This window comes from Bactrocera oleae, chromosome 2 (genome assembly GCF_042242935.1).
Source record: "Bactrocera oleae isolate idBacOlea1 chromosome 2, idBacOlea1, whole genome shotgun sequence".
Lineage (NCBI taxonomy): Eukaryota > Metazoa > Arthropoda > Insecta > Diptera > Tephritidae > Bactrocera > Bactrocera oleae.
Genome location: NC_091536.1, coordinates 6,266,365 through 6,286,428, shown reverse-complemented (window position 1 = coordinate 6,286,428; position 20,064 = coordinate 6,266,365). Strand labels below are relative to the sequence as shown.

The 20,064-nt window shown below is 34.3% G+C and overlaps 1 protein-coding gene across 4 annotated transcripts in view; it reads right to left on the bottom strand.

The window, feature by feature from the left end:
* LOC106623281 (fatty acyl-CoA reductase wat) overlaps positions 1-19,249 on the bottom strand; it is a 101,272-nt gene extending 82,023 nt beyond the window's left edge. For 2 of the 4 annotated variants that reach the window (XM_036373305.2, XM_070107684.1), the window contains exons 1-2: positions 19,114-19,185; positions 18,287-18,369 (exon numbers count right to left, since the gene is read on the bottom strand). The gene's annotated coding sequence lies outside the window, so the exon portion shown is untranslated. Of the gene's footprint in view, positions 1-18,286; positions 18,370-19,033; positions 19,053-19,113 lie in introns of those variants that run through there. The other 2 variants (XM_036373304.2, XM_036373303.2) reach the window with 2 other exon arrangements.
* Positions 19,250-20,064: the final 815 nt, after the last annotated feature.

The following is a 20,064-nucleotide window of genomic DNA, read 5'->3' as shown; positions in this document are numbered from 1 at the left end:
GCCCGCATATGCACGGCACGGCTGCAACAACAACTGCTACATGCATGGACAGCAGCTCAGTCATGTGTGCAACTTTTCAGCATCGGCGCACTTTTAACAACATGAAAAAGTGTAAAAAGTCAATTTTCGAGTTCGTAAATTTATTTATTAAACGTTTTCCCGACGCGCAGCTCGCTCCCACATTGCAGCGCGCCCGCCGGAGAATGCTGGACTACTGCTGCTATAAGTGTGGTCGCTGTAATTCTTGTTGCTGTTCGTACTTTTGTATTTGTTGTTGTCGAGCATATTGTTGCTGTTGCTACTGGTGACAGAATTGTTGTTGCTGTTGCTATTCTTAATTTTGTTATTCTTTTTTTTTTTTTGAGCATTTTGTTGCATTTTAGTTGTTACTGTTGTTATTGGCGTCAGAGTTGCTGTTTGTTGTTGTTATTATTGTCACTCCAACTGACGCCGCACTGTGTGCGCTCATTCGTGTATATGTGTGCGCGTGTGGCATTTGTGGTTGCTGTTGCCGTTGTTGCCAACATTGTTGCTACCTTGTTTATTGCTGCCGCAGCTGCAGTGGCTATTATTGCTCAGGTTCTTGTTGGTTGCCTCGATTTTTTCTCTGCCAGCTGCTTTTGCTTATTGTGACAGTGCTGTCTGCTCGTGTGTGTGTGATGGTTGTTGTAGCAGCTTGCCGCCACTCGTTTGCGGTTGCCGCCTGCCGCCGCAACCAGCATTACCACTAGAAGCAGCAGTAGCAACAACTGCAACACTAACATGTACAACAGCAATAACAATAACAAGAAGTTTTACAACAACAACCACAGCAAATTTTACAACAACAAGAATAAAATTTATAACAACAGCGTTCAAAGTGGACAACAACAATAACGACAACATTCGTATATACAACAACAACAACCAAACTGACAATAACAACAGCAGTCGCCACTGCCGCGCCAGTGAAAACAACAACAATACAAGCACCGCAACTACAAGTGGCCGGGTAGTTGTTTTTTTTTCTGTCGTTGTTATTGCTGTTGTTGTTGTTGTGGTTTTAAAGCTGCTGTTTTTAGCTCCGTGTTGGCTATTTTCGTCGCTTGCTGCAGCAATTAAATTGCGTCTATCGCGCAGAAATTCCAACATAATTGCTGTTGTTGTTGTTGTTGCATTTGCAAAATGTTTTATTTTTATTGCAAATTTTGTTAAAGTGATTTTTAGTAACTTTATCTCAGTTGAAACACTCTGTAGTGGCACACGCACACACAAACATACTCAGGCACACATACACACACATCCATACATACATATGGTTTTCAGGCGCATAAATATTTATTTGAACAGGTTTCAGCGGCCAACATCGCCGCCGCCGCCGCGTGTGTTTGGAACGCTTACTGCACATGCAGAAATAAAGGTAAATGTATGTGTGTGCGTGCTCACCTGTGTGGTAAGTGTTATTATCTAGTGTGTCTAGTGTCGTGCAGCTATTGCTTTGGCTGCCACCTTTTTGTGGTTTTACTTACATTTTATTTGCCAGTTTTTACTTGTGTGCAACGTAGTTGTTGAAAATAAATACAAGGAAAACCACTGCAGAAGTGCAAAAGACAAGGTCACCCTTGTGGCCACACTGGCAGTGGCAGTGGCAACGATCTGACTAACGCCAATGAATAGAGGCGCGATGACTTGCAGCTGCTGCTCGTTGTTGCGAATATAGCAAGTCGATGCAGAAAAGCAAAACATAAGAATAAATAAAAAAAACAGAAAACAACAAGTATAATAACAACAAATAGCGCTAAAATAAGCACGACACACCAATAGCAACCGAAAAATTCTTGCGCACACATTTTATCGCTAGTTAATATTGACTACTTTATTGGCAAAAGCAACAACAGAAATAAAAATAACAAATAAAAATTGAAACTCTACCGCGCAAAAAGCTAAAAAGGTCCATAATCCTCTTACCTGTACACAAATCATAGAGATACCAAAGCGGCTTTAAGCACGCACAAGTGTATGTACGTATGTGTATGTGTAAAAAATATTTAAACACATACACAAACACATGCATACACACATATCGCCCACTTTAAGAGATTTGTACCATACAATGTTGGTAGTGCTAATGGTGCTTAAAGTCTGCTCTACTCATATACATATATTTGATAAAATATATATAGATATTTATAAATAATAATAAATAAAATATTTTTAAATAAAAACAGGAAAAAACGTTGATTTCGGTTGCACCCTGCACAAATACAAAAGATTCCTTACAAGAACTTGATTCCGATCGTTCAGTATGTATGACCGCTGTATAATATAGAGATCCGATCTGAACAGTTTCTTATGAGACTGCATTATTGCCTTGGATAAATTTCGTAAAGATATCTCGTCAAATGAAAAAGTTTTCTATATATGCATTTGATTCTGATCGTTCAGTTTGTATAGCAGCGCTATGCTATAGTATCGGCGGTTCCGACAAACGAGCAGCTTCTTAAAGAAAAAAGGACATTTGCGAAATTTCAGATTACATAACTGAGGGACTAGTTCGCGTATATACAGACAGACGGAGATAACTAAGTTGACTCAGCTCGTCATGCTGATCATTTATATACATATTTTATACCCTGAACAGTGTATGCTAAGTTTGCCACGATGTTTGTAACACCGAGAAGGAAACTTCGGAGACCCTCTAATATATTGTATATATAGTGATCGATCGAAATCAAGTCATTATATGACATAATTTTGTACTTGGCAAGATATCTTCACAAATTTGGCGTGAATTATTGTCTAAGAAAAAGCTACAAACACCGAACATATGGTTCGGAACACTCTGGCCTATAGCTGCTATAAAAACTGGCCGATCAAAAGAAAGATAAAAATCTTTGTATATCCTTTTATGCTATAGAAATGCACGAAATTGTTTTTCCGTATTTCAATCTTTTTTTGAAATAATCTCTCTTTCACATCCTCGTTTTTGAGGCTAAGTAGTGTTCACTTAAAAACTCTTCCAATTGGAATATAGCTAATACTTCGAAAAACTTAAATGAAACCATCGCACTTGATCTTGATTAATGTGTAAAGTCATTTCTTCGAAAAGTGAATATAACTCAAAATTGACTCTAAATTATTTTATTATTATTTTTTTCAATGTGAAGGTCGAGACGAAGTGTGATGGCCATTGCGATGTCCACTAAAGTTTTCTTGTAGAAGAATCTTAAAATATTATACTAAATAAAATTATTTTGATTTCAACAATTTAAGCGACTTTAGCTGGCCAATAGTATTTGTATTGAAAATGGTTATTTCGGCATCAAAAAATTACGAAACATACTACGGGTGCAGAAAGACACTCCTCTAGACACTTAGAAAACTTCTTATGCGAGAAACGACTTGTACTTAGTTCTCCTCCTCGCTTATTAAGAGACAATTCTATGAATGGCATTGCAAGGTCTACTCTGAGCCCCGCAAAGTATTATGAGATCTCGACGAAGCAGTTAAAGGAACTGCGGCATACATTAAGTATAGTATGTATCAAATATGTGGAATATAATTTGATTTGAAAGCGGACCGTAATAAATTTTCGTACAAGTTTGAAGCGGTGTATTGAACATATATATGTGAAACTCTATGTCTGTTTACGAAAAATTCACGAAAAACAAGATGTTAGATAATTATTTTAGAACGATTATATTTAGTCGAGCGCAACCTCTGGTCATTATTTCACTTCGATAACTATTTGAATTTAGAGAAAGAACGAGTATATAGCATATTACGCTGCTTATGGTGTCACCATAAAGAATGAGAAAGAGGTATGCCGTTACTCGAAAGCACTCTTTAGGCTTGAAAATCATTTCATTAATGCTTAATGAAAAAAAAAATAATGGTTTCGAACTTTAAGCTTTACATTTTTTTGTATTTAAGCCTTGATCCCGTTAGAAAGCAAGGCATTAAAGAATTCATTTATTAATTTCATCAATCAAACAAACTTCTGATACTTTGAAAATAGTAAATTGCTACTTTATCACTATGTGTTAGTTTTTTTAAATAAATATTTATTTCAAATCATATGGCAACTTTGTGAAGTGTTTTTATAATATTAAGAGTATAAAGTTACTAACTACAATAATAAATCACATCTAGTTACTTTAAAACCAATAGTTTAAGTTAATATATTTTAAATTTTTAAAGAAGGTGGCATCCCTTTTTCTTCAACGATTTAATATTCAAAATCCGGTGGCAAGGACAATAAAACATACTTTTATATTAATAATAATCTAAATAAACTGGCAATCTGTAATGCTTTTAGTTTTATTTAAATTAATATTATATTTCAAATTGAGATATTTAAAAATTTTAAAAAAAGTGGCAATGCTAACATTATTTGTATGTAACATAGGGTTTCAGTTGAAATTAAACATTTTTATGCAGTGCTAAACGCAAATAAAATTTTGGCTCAATATACATGTTTATGTTGAAAATTAGGTGGCAACTCTACGAAAACATTTTCTGCTAAAATTAGTTTTTTTTAATGCAGAAATACAATTTATTAATCCCTTACAACTTTCTAATTATGTGGCAACGTTTTTCCGTATAGACAACCAAATTACATTTGTCCTTCCATCAGTTTTCAGTTCTAAGACTTTAAAAAACTGTTAAAATTTGTTTGTTGCAAATAAGTGAGACACCAAATTCGTTGATACATTAAACTGAAGGCCATAGTTGAGTAAACATAGGTTCAGGGCACTCGGCCAAATGTGGAAGCGTTATTTTGTGCGTTTTTCAATACTCATACATGTGTGCGTATATGATTGCATAAGTGTGCGTGTGTGTCCCTATGGCTATAAAGCGCGTTTGTTTTTGCGGATGCTGCTGACCGCATGCTCATATATACATACAAATATATGTGTATGTATTTGTGTATATGTGTGTGGCTTTATATGCATGTATGCATTGGTCTATTATTGTGTGTGAGTGTGTGTGTATGTACGTGACAGTGTTTGCTTTTGAAGGTATTAAAAATTCACTGCATTCAATCCAATTACGAGTGTAATCTAGCAGATGCCGTCCGCTGAGTATACAAAACGCCCACAAGCACGCAAGAACACACACACACGCAGCCACACATGTGCATATAAAAGCAAGCAGTAATAGCTCAAGCACTTACATACATACATACGCCATATATTCGTTTGGCTGTCTGTCTGTCTGCATTGGCGAACACATTAAATGCATGTCGTTGCGTATGTAAGTGTGCTTGCAACATGCTGTAGCTGCAATGTCGCTACGGCTACGTAAGCACATTTCTACAAACGTACAAACAAATAGAAACAAAGTTGCAGCTTCGCAGGTGCAACACCCGCAGTTAGATACACACAAACACGTCTGAGCTCAGCTGAGCTAAACACAGGCTTATAAGTAAGGCGCTTGCAACATATTCACTTTGCCGATCTGATCCACCTGTAAGCGCTTTGTCTCCAAATATACAAACACATATATAGTATATGTGTGATGCATGTATGTATGTATGTATGTTTGTGTAGCTTTCGAATTATCTTCGGCCGTCTGGCCATTGTCCAAGCAGTCGTTCGTGCTATTATAGTTACACCGACCGCTGCCACCCAAATGCCGTGGTTAATTTATACCTCAACAATCTTCGATTAAACGCATCTCTGCATCTTGCATTGGCAACAATAACAGCAACAACAGCAAAAACATATGAGAACAGTCACAGCCCAGCAAGCTAGTAAGTACGATGACAAACCGTTTTTGGTGAACGTGCATATCCAGCGAGTGTCACAAGTGTCGTGCTGTTGTTGCTGTTGCTTTTATCGTTATTGTTGTTGTTGTTGTTACAGAAGCAACAGTCTGCAACTAATAGCAGCCACTTCACCGACATTTCATGCACGACAAATTCACTTTTGCGGCCGCCTGACTGCGCCGCTCAAAACCTCACAAACGTGGAACTCATTCTCGGCCATAGAAGCCCTGTAGGAAATATTTGCACTAGGTGAGACACTGAGACTTTGAAGTTGATTAAAAAAAGCAAGCAACCGCATGGTGAGTATATCTTTTGCTAGCGGCTGATGAACACTAAAGTAACAGTGTCCAGAACTTATTTGTCTTACCAGAGACTTTTTATAACAAAAACAGCGATAGAAGCCATAAAAGGTCTACTCATACTACACAAGAATTTTTAAACATATTAGTACAGTCCACAGCTAGAGTTCCATATACTTTCTTAAATAAATGCAATAGGAAAGTCTGGCTGTATTTCGTCAAACTCGGACTCTCGAATCAATACAAAAGAGATACCGTATTTTTCATTCTCAATTAAAAGTTGTGCCTAGAACTTTTTGCAGACCAAGTAGATATCAAAGATCCTCAAATATAAGAGGTTGTATCAACTATACATCTCTACAAAAGGTACATACATTTGGTTCCTCCAAGACTTGACTGCTCAATAGAATTTTAGATAAGGTTTTTTCTAATATTACACATTACTGGGATAAATGTAGAACTGCAGAGGTCATATCTATGTATATATGTTCATAAAAAAATTACGTCTGTATAAGTTTAATTACCTAAATTCGGTTGATCCATGAACTATCTTTTCAGCAGAATTTCAGAAAAACTATGAGCTAAATATCTTTTCCATTACAATGGCAACTCTAAAATTAATCTAGACTCGTAAAGGCCATATCTACTTATATGTATTCCCTTATCTATAAACCCTTTTCGACAAAATGTCTTAAAAACTATTATTGCGATGAGATTAAGTTCTATTTAAAGCTCTATACAGCAGTTGAATCGAGACTACTTCTGCAGAACCCCATAGAAAGTACTACTAAGGAAAATATAAGGTTGGATCTATTAGTTTGGTGAATACTGACTGCCATCCAAATATACTATAAATAAAATCTCGATTTAAGATTTTTGAAGTCCCAGTTTATGGACGAGTCAGATTCTACAAAGGATGCCCCAATAAAATCCATATCTTTCTGATTGAAATAATTCAGTATACAAATTTACTGCGTGGATATCTCTACGGGGCAGTTGCATGCTCTCGTGATTTTAGTAAACCGAAAGCTTAAAGCCGTATATACATAGATTCTTATATATATATATACATATGTACATATGTACTGACATTCAGCAAAATATAAAAAGATTTTGCTGCAGCTTAAAAAAAAGGAATTTGTCTTTGCCAATCTGAATGGCACAGTATTTATTTCATTATCAATTCTGTGGCATTGAATCAATCGAAAAACTCTTTATAGTGATTGGCACGTTTAATTAAGGTAAATACATTTATTTAAAGATTTGATATTACAAATGAATATTTACTGAAAGCCAGCAATAGACCTTTTAAAGAAACAACGTCAAATAACAATCAAACGTTCGAGCTTTTAGACTTGCTGTTGCCCCTTTGAAGACCTTATATTATATATATAGTTTTAATGGAATTTTAATTTATCTATCTATTCTGACACTCAATTTTCAAAGGACATTCCAGCGAGCTCGAGTTTTTACATATTTGGAATGTACCTAAGTTAGGTATAAGTAAGTATCATCACCGAGAATAACCTATAATTAATTATCCACTAATTATTCAACCTTTGAACTGGCATAGACTGAGTTAGATATTCAGAAGTAAAATTCTCTACCGACGGATAGAAGTGAAGTTGTATGACAGCTACATGCTATAGTTTTCCAATCTGAACAATTACTTTCAAGATTATAGAGATATTTTGAGTAATATTTTAAGCCAAATTTCGTGAGGATATATTGTCAAATTAACAAGTTTTTCATACACTTTGTACGGCAGCTTTACGCTGTAGTGGTTCGATATCGGCGGTTCCGACAAATGAGCAGCTTCTTGGTGAAAAAAGGATGTGTGCAAGATTTCAAGTCGATATCTCGAAAAGTGAGGAACTAGTTTGCATATATACAGACGGACGGACATACTGATAAGTAAGTTTAATATCATGACTCAACGCACTTCTGCTTCAGTAATTAAGATAATTTCAAGAATTTAACAGCTAATTGAAATCAATTAATTATTTAATTATACAACTTTTATCTAATTGACAACAAAATAATGTAAATGTTCGTATGCGACACTTTGAGGTGTATCCAACGAAAGAGGAATGTAATTCGATTGTATAGAGCTCCAAAATTCAATATTTCTGGTATGAACTTTTATTTACAAAGACAACCTCAGAATGCGTTTGACAGCTGTAGAGCATAAATGGTTTTCCTAGTTGATTGAATTTGAACACCAAATACGATAATTTAATTAATATGTTATTTGATTAAGCTGATTGACCACATTCACTACAGTTAATGAAGTCAATACGAGTTACTCTGACCGACTTTTTTGACACGCGATGTTGTGTTTCATTTTAATATATTACTTTGGGATCGGAGGTTCCTAATTACGATAAAATAGAGAAGAAAAGAGAAGAGAATAGACGAAAACTTATCATGATTTACTACTTTTAAAATATTGTCGCTAACGTGATTTACGATACAATTTAGTTGTATAACAATGATACGGTGAGCAATTACTTCCTGAAACTTTAAAAAAATACAGAAATTATAAAAAAATAAGAAATGAAATCATATTTCTATTATAAGCTCATAAATGAATAATAAATTAAGTGCTGCCTTGATTTTCAAGTCTTTAATTGCCAACTGTCAAATACTAATTACGCAAGCCTAATTGAGTGTGTATGAACAGCAAACGCGATCCTGACTCAATTAAAGGTTCCGAAAATACTGTTAAGTTGGAAACAATTTTAACAAGTAAGGAAGGGCTGAGTTCTAACTTCTCTCTTGAATTCTTACTCAGATCTGCTAAGAAATCACTAAATTGCAAACATACAGCAACACACACTTGCCACAATGCATTGTTGGCTGTTAATTTGCATTCGGCGACAAATCATTCAACTGGTCAATCAACACGCCCACCAAAGGCCGTAAGTCAACTGTAACCGAAGTCATATGTAAGTGATGTAACTGGGCGTGGCATAAATGCTCATGCATAGCAATTTACACGCTTCGTCTGTATGTGTGAAAGTGTGAAGTTGTAATGGTGAGGGCATAACCTACACTTGCACAACTTGTTTAGGTGACCTCTTTTATTTTGCAAATTTTCTGCTTAACGCTTCGCTGACTTTTTATTTTACAATTTGCATTTTTTATTTTTCAATTTAATTTTTATCTTCTTTTACTAATTTTATTTAATTTTTTTTTTTGTTGAATGTACTGTCAAATGCAAATGTGCAGTGATTTTATTTGCAGCTTCAACATTTTTTTGCTACTCGATTTTTATTGTGAAATTTCGTTGCGCTTTCCTGACAGCTTGTCAAAGAAGCGTCAACATCAGCAACATCAGTGGCAGTGGCAGGAATGAAATCACAGCGGTGAAAAGCGTTGCGAACACAAAAAAATATGAAAGTAAATAAAATTTGTAATAGTTGGTTCATAAATTGATTTTAATTTATTTTTCTGACCAATGACAGCGATTTTAAGTTGGAGTTCCTGACAGGTTGTAACTAACGGGTCTTACCAAATAGAAAAAGATTTTACCAGATAGTAAGGGTTCACCCGATAGATTTCATATAGTAAACTCGGTTTTTTTTCCGAATGTCAAGCATTCTACGCAAATTTTTAGGAATTATTCGCTACAACAACTATTAAAGTTACATACTCATATCTTGGTGGATATATTTTCTTTTGAAACGATTTTTGTCGAAAAAATATTTTTTCTGACCAGATACAGACAGTCATTTTTGGCGGTTATATTACAAGCTCTAAGTTTAATTTCTCTCACATTTCATTTTCTCATTTTCGATACGGATTACAATGCGATGACATAGTTAGTATAAATTTCTTTTCTACTTGGTTCAACAAGAGCACTACAGCGGTATTATAATAAATATTTTTAACTGAAAAAAAAATACTTGATATTAAACGATCTTTGTTTCAACTAGATGACTTCGTAACTAATGCCATAGTCGATATTTTGGGCATCAGTTTCAGTTTTCGTGTTGTTAGCCGATTTGATGGTATCGTTATTCGTAATCATGTGTTATATTTTTTAACGATTTGGACTCTCCAGGTCATTATTAAACCCAGACACCCTTAAATTATGCAAACGTAATTCCAGGGTTGGCGACGTTTCCTTTGAGAGAGGTTTTTAGTGACTTGCAAGTGTCACATACCGTTACTGTGGCGAGTTAATGATGTGAAAGGCATTTTCCACACCCTCACACGCCAACACAAAAAACTTTATTGGTTAGTCTGAGAAGTCGTTGCTCAGGACTTAGACAACTAAGTTAGATAATTCGGAGCTGCGATATGGCATCTTAAAGCTTTCTTAGAAACATACGAAGGTTTGCAATATCCGAGCAAACGTCTCAAGTGATTTTTACGAAGATTAAGGAATAGCTATTTATGCATTGCTAGATGCCAAAATCTCATCATGTGGATCAATAAACTGAACCAATGAAGGAAATTAATATTTATAGACTTCGGACTTATCGACCGGATTCCGTGCGGTAATAGCTTTTAGAAAATAGAAATGAGACCCCATGTTTAGAAATAGGGGAAGACCTGATACACTTTGGTTGAAACAAATAGAAATAGACTTAGTTTCACTTGATATTTTAAATTTCTGAAACGCACCGTTATTGCTAAAACAATAATTTCACTAACCTGATTTATCTAATAAGGTATGCAAAAATTAGTGCCAGAAATCGTCGAAACATACCAGACTCGATTTTTTTCGTTTCATATAGAATGTGAATATTTCTGAATAAACGGCTAATATATCGAAAGAAAGAATTTTCGATTTTTCCCATTTTGGCATTTTGTACCACCCTGTAGTTGTGCATGTTTATACAAATTGTATTTAAGCTTTGGCGAAACTAAATCGGCTATGCTTTGGCAAACGTGTTGAATTTGTGAAACATATTTATGTATTTTTACAACAAATATCATACATACGTACGAATACATACATACAAATTTTTCAAAATCTATATATACAAATTTATATAGAAACACTAACACAGACACACCTCTGCATTGCAAAAGTTCGCAAAACATGCCAGCACTTTGCGCACACTTCGAACACAAAATTCGTGTATGTATGTAGGTATTATTGTGTAGCACAATCAAAGCTGAGCGATCGGCCATGGGGGCGGGGAGTGAGGTGGGGAAAAAATTTACAATTCGGAATTTGCATGCAATATCTAAGCGTATGCAATTGTTGTTGTTATTTCACATTCTCTCCACTTGTTCTGTTGTTGTTGTTGTTAGTATTTTACACCATTTTATTGTAATCAATTTTCGCAATTCGATTTTGATGTCAATGCGCGCGAAACCGAAGTTGGCAGCTCTGATTCGCCATGTGCGGGAGTGTGTGATTATTTGTTGCATGAGCAGACGGTACAGGGGAGTGGCGAGGAGGCGCCGTGTTATCTATCAGTTTTTTCCATCTAAGCGAATAACAAATGTAAGCGCGCAAAATATGATGACACGCAATCAATAAAAATAACTAAAAAAGAAAAAATAAAAAATGCAAACCAATGAAAGTTGAGAAGAGGAAAACAAAGAAAGAATGCACTAAAAGCGCAATACGAAGTAAACTGAATAAAATATTGTTTGCATACAAAGCGCGCATACCGAAGGCAACTTTTCCAATGTACAACGTATTCGCATTTGTGTTAATCCCCGCGAGGAGCACGAGACAAAGGCAACGAAGGAAATTGTGGCGATAAATATCCTTTGATTGAAGTATAAATTACAAGTGCTTTGTTAATGGAATTATTTGCAGGTATCGCTTTGTAGTCGCTTTCTGGTTGTGTCGGAGTGACTTAGGAAGACTATTCGTTGCCACGATAACCGTTTAAATGTAACGGAAAGGGAGCGGGATTTTTAATCTCGCCGAAGAGTCTCAACTCGCTAGAATTCTTCCAAGCTATTTGACGTATTTGGCAATAATAAGTCAAGTGAACACTAGGTCTCTGGTATCTCAATTCATCAAGCTTTCATATCAGCTTTCATCGAACATTGCGTCGGACTTTTTTAGGAAGAATTTGATCAAAGTGGTTTTCTGAAGTCTTATTTTTATAAAAGTCCATTTTTATTCCCATTACATGAAACTATCGGGAATTTTAAGGGAAGGGTGAAAGCATAAGCTGTCTTTTGGCTATTTTAAGTACTTAGTCAAAAGTTTGAAACCGCTTTAAAATTAAAAACCAATCATCATTTTTTTTATAAACAAAGAGCAAAAGAAACAAAGGATGAAACATCTTAAATTTAGAAAAGCTCAACCCATAAAGCTTATCGCTTTTCTTTTGCGATTTTCTTCAAAATCAGTTAATGTTTCATCAGAACGAAGAGCGGGGCTCGATTTTTGATCCATCTTTTATTACACTTCCATCAAACATTTTTATTCCCACTTAAGCCTTTAGCAGAACTTCAAAGGTTCTTCAATATATCCTAATGGGAGCGAGAACAATTATGACCTTTTCAACCCTCACTACATCTAGCATGAAAACGTGAATGGAGCTAAACATAACACTGTGGCATTTATTTTTTCTACAATACCAAAAATTTTATGATACTCTTAAGAAAACAAAACTTAATCTTAATCTTCTCACACTTCGGCAATCGTACTGCTTTGGTCTACCATAGCTATTGGCAATAATATTTTCGAGAAAGTGAAATTGAACGTCGAACTACACCTATAAAGCAGAGTTACTTTGGACTCAATATATTAGGTTTAGTAAAAAAAATCACCTATTTTTCCAATAGATGGGTGTAGTAATCTGTAACTTGCGTTCTATAAGTGCAAAATTCCAATTCAGCCTATCATGCGTCTATCGTCGATTCCGTTTCGGTAATTTTCATGTCATAGAAGCACGATGCACTAAAAGACCAGTTGTCGAAAATTTCGATGAAAAAATACTCAGTCTGAGACAGCTCTTATGACATAGGAGAAAAGATTTTGTGAAAGATGTATGGAAATCAGAAAAACCAGATCTATTTTACACATAATGGTATTTAGTATTCCATTCATCAAACTTGCTTTTAAGGAAGATTTTGAACAATTAATTCATTATTACAGCATAGAAATTACGCTTTGACAGGCTCTACTTTGAAATGCATTATCTAATAACCCAGAGGGAAGCAAGCATTTTCCTATGAGGTAAAATTTGCAATCTAATATCTAAATTACACGCACACTTACACCAGTACAATACACGCACTAACAAAGTGTCAATAATGTTGCTAACCACTGCCTGCCAAAGACGATTCGTCAACGCTATTATCATAATACGAACATAGATATATACATATGCATATAAATATATACACATATATATGTATACATATATGTCATATATCTATTGCACATAGTTGAGCCATAGCGACTGTCTTCCCATTGACATTAGGGATTTGTGGCAATTCGTATGCAATGAGCGCTACCAGCTGCCAAACTGAGCCGCCATGCTAGCAATGAAGCCAACGAGGGGGATATACATACAAATATACGAATATATATAAATATAATATATACTTATAAACATAACGTATCTGCTTGCGAAGTTTAGCGCTCACCGCAAGTGCATAGCTCCTTTTGCAGCTAAACGCGCATATGCATACACATACATGCATATACAGGCATTCATACATATATATACACAGATATAAGATATAATTACATCAATGTCTACAAATATGCGAACATTTATGCAATCAATTGCTATGACAATGCGAGCTACAACGCGCTGCGTCGCTACTACACACATACACACAACCAAGCGGGCGCGAAACGTTGCAATCATCATTCTGGATGTGCGACGCGTTCGCGCGCTTAGAATGCGAATTAGGCGCAGCCAGCAAATACTTGCTGCAAAATGCACTTAAAGCTTAGGAATTTTGGCAACAAAAACAAAAACAACGCTATTACACCAACAACACCAGACTAGACAAACAAACATACTTAGAAACAAGACATCGGGCGATAACACTAGCTTTCGCGTCAGGAGAGAAAAACGGTGTGCGCACACACACATATACAAGCACCGAGACCTACCACACATACACAGACACCCGGACACAGTGTTATACAATAATAACGCAACAACAACAATGTGCGACGGTTGCAGGAAATGATGAATGGCTCTGTGAGGAGCGTAACAAAGTGCGAGTGCAGAGTGGAGTGTGGCAAAGTTTTGAGAAATGGTTTGTCGCTGTTGGCGCTTTGGCATGTTGCAGCTGCTGCACTACATCCGCACACACACATACACGCAAACGCACCTTCATAAATAAGCTTCACGCATACACATACACGTGCAGATATGAATGTATTAGTGTTTGTGTGTAGTTTTTTGCCCTGAGAAGTCTCAATTCTGACAATTCCGGTTGGTAATGGATTTGTGAAATTGAACTTTGTCGCAGACATAGTTCGTACGACTCCCTCGAGCGTCATATTAGAAAAGTGTTTCAAAAATGCGGTTGGATTGTTCTGAATTTTATTACTCATTTACTTACTTAGTTTTTTGTTAATGTGAAAATTTAATACAAATAAAAGAGGAAGAATAACGAACAAACCGAATTTTATGCGTTCATAATATAAAATTTTTTTGCATAAGGAAACTCTCTCTACTGACAAATAAGCGACATAAGTTGGAGGCTTCACAGCTCAGACTCTCGGTAAAGCTTAACATTTTACAAATAAACTCTCAAACAACGCCGGTGTCAGAATATTGAGTCAATTTTCCACACAAAAACTAAATTTTGCTAGGTCAATTTGGATGGCAGCTATGTCCTATAGTAGTCCGAACTGAACAATTGGTTCGGAGATTGTACCGTTGTTTTGGACTATTAGCTATGCCGAAATTTGCGAAGAAACCCTGTCAAATAAAAAAGTTTTCACATAAGCACCTACTTGGAGAGAAATAGACGTGTGCAAAATTTCTTCATCTTCAGGGTAATGAAGATGGATGGGATAAGTTATAAAGAAATTTCGGTACGCTCTGATAGTAATTATGCAAATGAGTTCTGTTACAACAACATTTTTCAACATCTCATCAATTTGATATCTCCATTAAGATAGAAAAGGCAAATAATCAGAAAGTCTTGTATAAACCGCACTCAAAATCACTGATTCCAACACGTTATTGAAGTTAGTGCACTCAGGTCTAGGAAGACCATTTCAATCCAACCTTCCGGGTATACTCCCTCCTCGATGAAACTTCCAGTAACGGACTAGGGCTGATCTAATGTCTGAGACTTAATACCTATATTTTATATCTTTAAATTATTACATATGAGGTCCTCAGAAGACGTAATTTAGTTTCTGATAGTTATTTGGAGCCAGTCAGTAGTTCAGGTTTAAGAACACAATAAAAACAGAAAGCTAAAAGACTGTCTTCTCGACTCTCACTACTATCTTCTAAAGCTTCTGTTATAAAACTCGGTATGTGACATGAGAAAGGGTGACTATTTAAATCAGACATTAGGGAACCTAAAAGAAATAGTGAAGCGATGAAGTCTGTAATGCCATTCCTATATAAGAAAACCTGTATATGTACCCGTCGTATTACAATGTGGAACGATAGACAAATAGATCAAATAAATATTCAAAAGAAAATGTATCGCACTTCTCGAAATAAGAAAAAAAAGCGTAGGTAAATATGAAGAGCTTTTGATGCTCACAAGAAAGTAATATCCAAGTAAATCTTCTAAATGCGTCGCCTTATAAAAATATCAATAATAAGAACGACTCGGCTATACGATTAAGAGCTCTATTGACATTCGTGCAGAGCATTTTTTATTTACGAATGAAATTATGGAGTTCAAAATGTTGTAGGATACTGCAGTAAGATGTTTGAAAAGGAAGTTAAACATTAGCTAACAATGAGGAGACCCAAATAAGAAAACAAAGAAAATAACATACTTGAATCGTAGGGTCTCGAGATTTCTTATAACAGTTTTAGTGCATAAACGTTTCTCTTTGTATTTTCTTTTTTTTTTCTCTTATCTATAAACAAACAAATCGTATTTTAAGCCTGAAAATGTTCCATATTCCGAAAGTAAAAATGACGTGCGTTACTCGGTCCGCTTATCGGGTTCTGCAGATGGATCAAAAGCCCTAAAGTCTCTTGTATTATGACAGACCAAAGACAACCATACATATTGATATTTATTATCTTTTCAAATGAATGCAGCAAACGTCAAAGGGTTAATTTAAGACAAAAATATAATAAATATAGCAGTTTTCTTCGCTGACTATAAAGTGCAAGAGTGAAATTTTTTTTACTAATTTTCACAGCTATAAACCAAAGCTTATATCATTAAATCCAAGGGGAAGGAACTATTTTTATCAAATTTATTTTAGTTGAACCTTGCGTTGTTGATAGTACTCGTTAGCACGTGATCGAACATAACTGAAAATAAACAATCAAATAAAAAGAACGAAAAAATTCCCTCAGTGTTGTCACCTCATGACTTGCGAATTGGCGTCAAATATTTCATGTTTAAATGTGCACACTTACAGACATATTTAATACAAATACAAAGGCAAGTACATGCATTGACATGTGATAATGGCTATTTCTAATATATACACTTAAACCTCGAAATTCTCAGACATCCACCAAGAAGAGTAACTAGCAACTATGCAGGTGCTAATATGCTGATTACACAAATAACAACTCAACTAATCGGCAATCATAGGTGAGTTGATTTTTACTGAAATAACAATAAAACAAAACATCCAAACGGCAAGAGGAAAATCAATTGTAGTAATAATTAAATGCTAAAATCAGAAAATCTGTGTGAAAAGAAAACTTTAGTGCGGTCATAAATAATTTAACACAAGAGATAGTAATAAAAAATTGTATTTCAGTCAAAAATTATCATAAATAGCTGTCAAACTCATGTGAAACATTCCGCTTAAGCTTAGATGAGAATTGAAATGTGATTTGAAAAAATTTGATTTAAAATTTTTCTTAGGTAACTTAACATTTTGATAAACCGTATGTGAACTAGTAACAACTTCGTACCTCAGCGCATGATGAGTGAAAAATTTATAAATTCCGAGTTTTGAGCCAATATATCATAATTTTCGCCGAATAAATGTTCGAATATTTTTCATGGAAAAATAAAATAAATATTTTGTTAAAATACAGCGCATCATTTTTTTTTTCAAGTTTTAATTTTATTTTTAATTTTAAAACCCCAGAATGGCTTTATTTTATTTTCCTAATAGAACATAACATCAATAATTATTTATTTTGTTTTACTTTATTTAGTTTCTTTTCGATTTTACTTTATTTCACTTAATTTATTTTAATTTTTTATATTATTTGAATTTATTTAATTTTTGTTCATTTCAATTTATTTTATTTTTAATTTTGTTTTATAATTTTAAAGTAAATTTTTTTAATTAAGTTTTTTATTTAATTTCCCTACATGTTATTTTATATTATAATATTTATTTTTATTTTATTTTACTGCATTTAATTTAATTTCATTTTATTTTTATTTATTATTGTTTTCACCTTTTTTTAATACTTTATTATTTCATTATTTCATTTAACTATTATTTTTTTAATTTTTTTTTATATCCATATATTAATTTTCACTTAATTTGCGTTTAATTTTATTTGAATTTATTAAATTTTTTATTTTATTTTGTTTTAATACATTACATTTTTTTTCGATTATAATTTTTTAAAGTAATTTTATTTAGACAAATTTTTTTTTTTTATTCCACTGCATTTTTTTGAACATGATAACATTTTCTTTTATCTTAATTTATTATATTTTATTTTATTTATATCCATATATTAATCTTCACATAATTTGCATTAAATTTTATTTGAATTTATTAATTCTTTTATTTTATTTTGTTTTATTTTATGTTCGATTATAATTATTTAAGTAATTTTATTTAGATTTAATTTTTTTTCAATTTTGTTTTATTTTATTTATATTTTTATTTTATTTTATTTTTTTTAATTTGTTTTTTTTTTATTGCTTAGTTTTATTTTACTTTATTTTATTTATTTTATTTTATTTTACTTTATTTTATTTTACTGTATTTAATTTTTTTTGTTTTATTTTATTTTGTTTTATTTATATTATTTTATTTTATTTAATTTTATTTTTATTTATTTAATTTGTTTTGCTTAATTTTATTTCTATTCCTTTATTCATTTTATTTTATTTTGTTGTTTTAGATTTCTTAGCTGTATCAGCTAGTGTTACTCACCTGGAAAACAATTTTGCTTGAATTTCTGTAAAACTGACTGAGTTTCGTTGCAAAAATTTCTATTCCACTTTGAGTAGTTGTAGCTGCGTGAAGTAGTAAAAAATACCAATAATAATAATAAACTCGTAATTGAAAAAGCACAATAAATTAATGAAATATTGTACGTATGCATAAGTATACATATGCATGTATATAGTAAGCACTAGACAACAACAACAACTAATAAAAATGTTACAAATTGCTGGAGTCAATAACAAAGTAGAAAAACGTAAAATTTAGACTTTAAATTGTTGTTGAAAGAAAAAAAACACAACATAGTATACCCGCGCACATAACAACCGAACGAAAACTAGCGCGCACACATACAGACAGACACGCGCGCGCACATACGCGAGCGTAGGCCTTAGAAACGCTAAACCAAAGTAGAAAACGGTGAGAAAATCGCGAACTGCAACGGATTCGAAAACTCTATTGCAACGCACGAAAATTCACTTAAGCATGCATACGCGCGCACACACACATAGACAAACAAAGTTGTCTGTATGAAATGCGGCTCATATGAAGAAAAACAATTTAAGACATTCGCGAACACATTTGGAATAAAAATTACATAAATTGTGGAAAATGCATTTTCGAAAACAGAAAAATAATTTGCGAAAATTTCAAACGCCTGCGCGTAGGCGTCGCACTTCGTTGCGTTGGCGTTTATGCGCGCACAAATAAATTTCAGCAAATTTTTCTTATTACGCAAGTCAAATGTTGCACTTTATGTTCAGCCACACTTCTTTCGAACACTTGGCATTTCATTCAGTATTTTATAGTATTACTTTGTCGTTGGCAATTTGCTTAGCTGAAATGCCAGGAGATTTTCAGAACCTTACCGCAGCGCAGCCAAAAACAGACTCAACTTGACTTAAGTCAGCAACGACCACAACACCTGCAGCAGCGGCCGTGCCGACAGTCAGCAGCACCTGAGCGCGTATTGAAAAGTGAAAAACTGGCTACAGCAGCGACTGCACGCCAACGTCCAACATGCGCGCACCGTAGCTAGCGACGCGCCCAACCGCGCTGCACAAATTAGCAACAATAGCGCCGACGCAGCGCGTGACTGTAAGTCGAACGGCGACGCCGACATCGGTGCGGATGAGCAACCTCACCTAAACGGATTAGGATCGTACGCAGATCGCTTGCTGTGGTGGTTGTTGTTGCTGTTGCCATCATATCTGCGCTGCCGTTTACAGCATTATCCTCTGCTGCTGCTATCGTAAACTGCTAATTAACAGCGGCTAACAGCGTCGCACGATTCTACCATACCGTTTTGTTGTTGTTGTTTTTTCGCTTTCTTAACTCGTTTTTCTTTCGTAGTGATTTCGTGTGGCTGGCAGTCGTATTGTTTATCTATTTATTTCGCTGTAGTTTGTGCGCATGAGCGCGCATTTGTGTGCGTGTGTGTGTGTGTGCGCGTGTGTATTTACAAACATTTCAACAATTTAAGGTTATTGTTGATGTTGCGGTTAATGTTGTTATTATCGTTGTTGCTCTTGTTATTCATGTCATTGCATTGTAATTATTATTATTTATTGTTGTTGTCACATCATCTCACGTCCCACAGATGTTATCGGTAAACGTTTAAAATTTCTCAAAATCTCTGAGTCGCCTGCGCATTAGAGTCAAATCTCTGCAATAATCACATATTTTTGGCATTATACACGTTAATATTATGTACATTGTGACGTTTTTTATAGCGAGCAGTACAAAAACAAAAAATTTAAAAAATT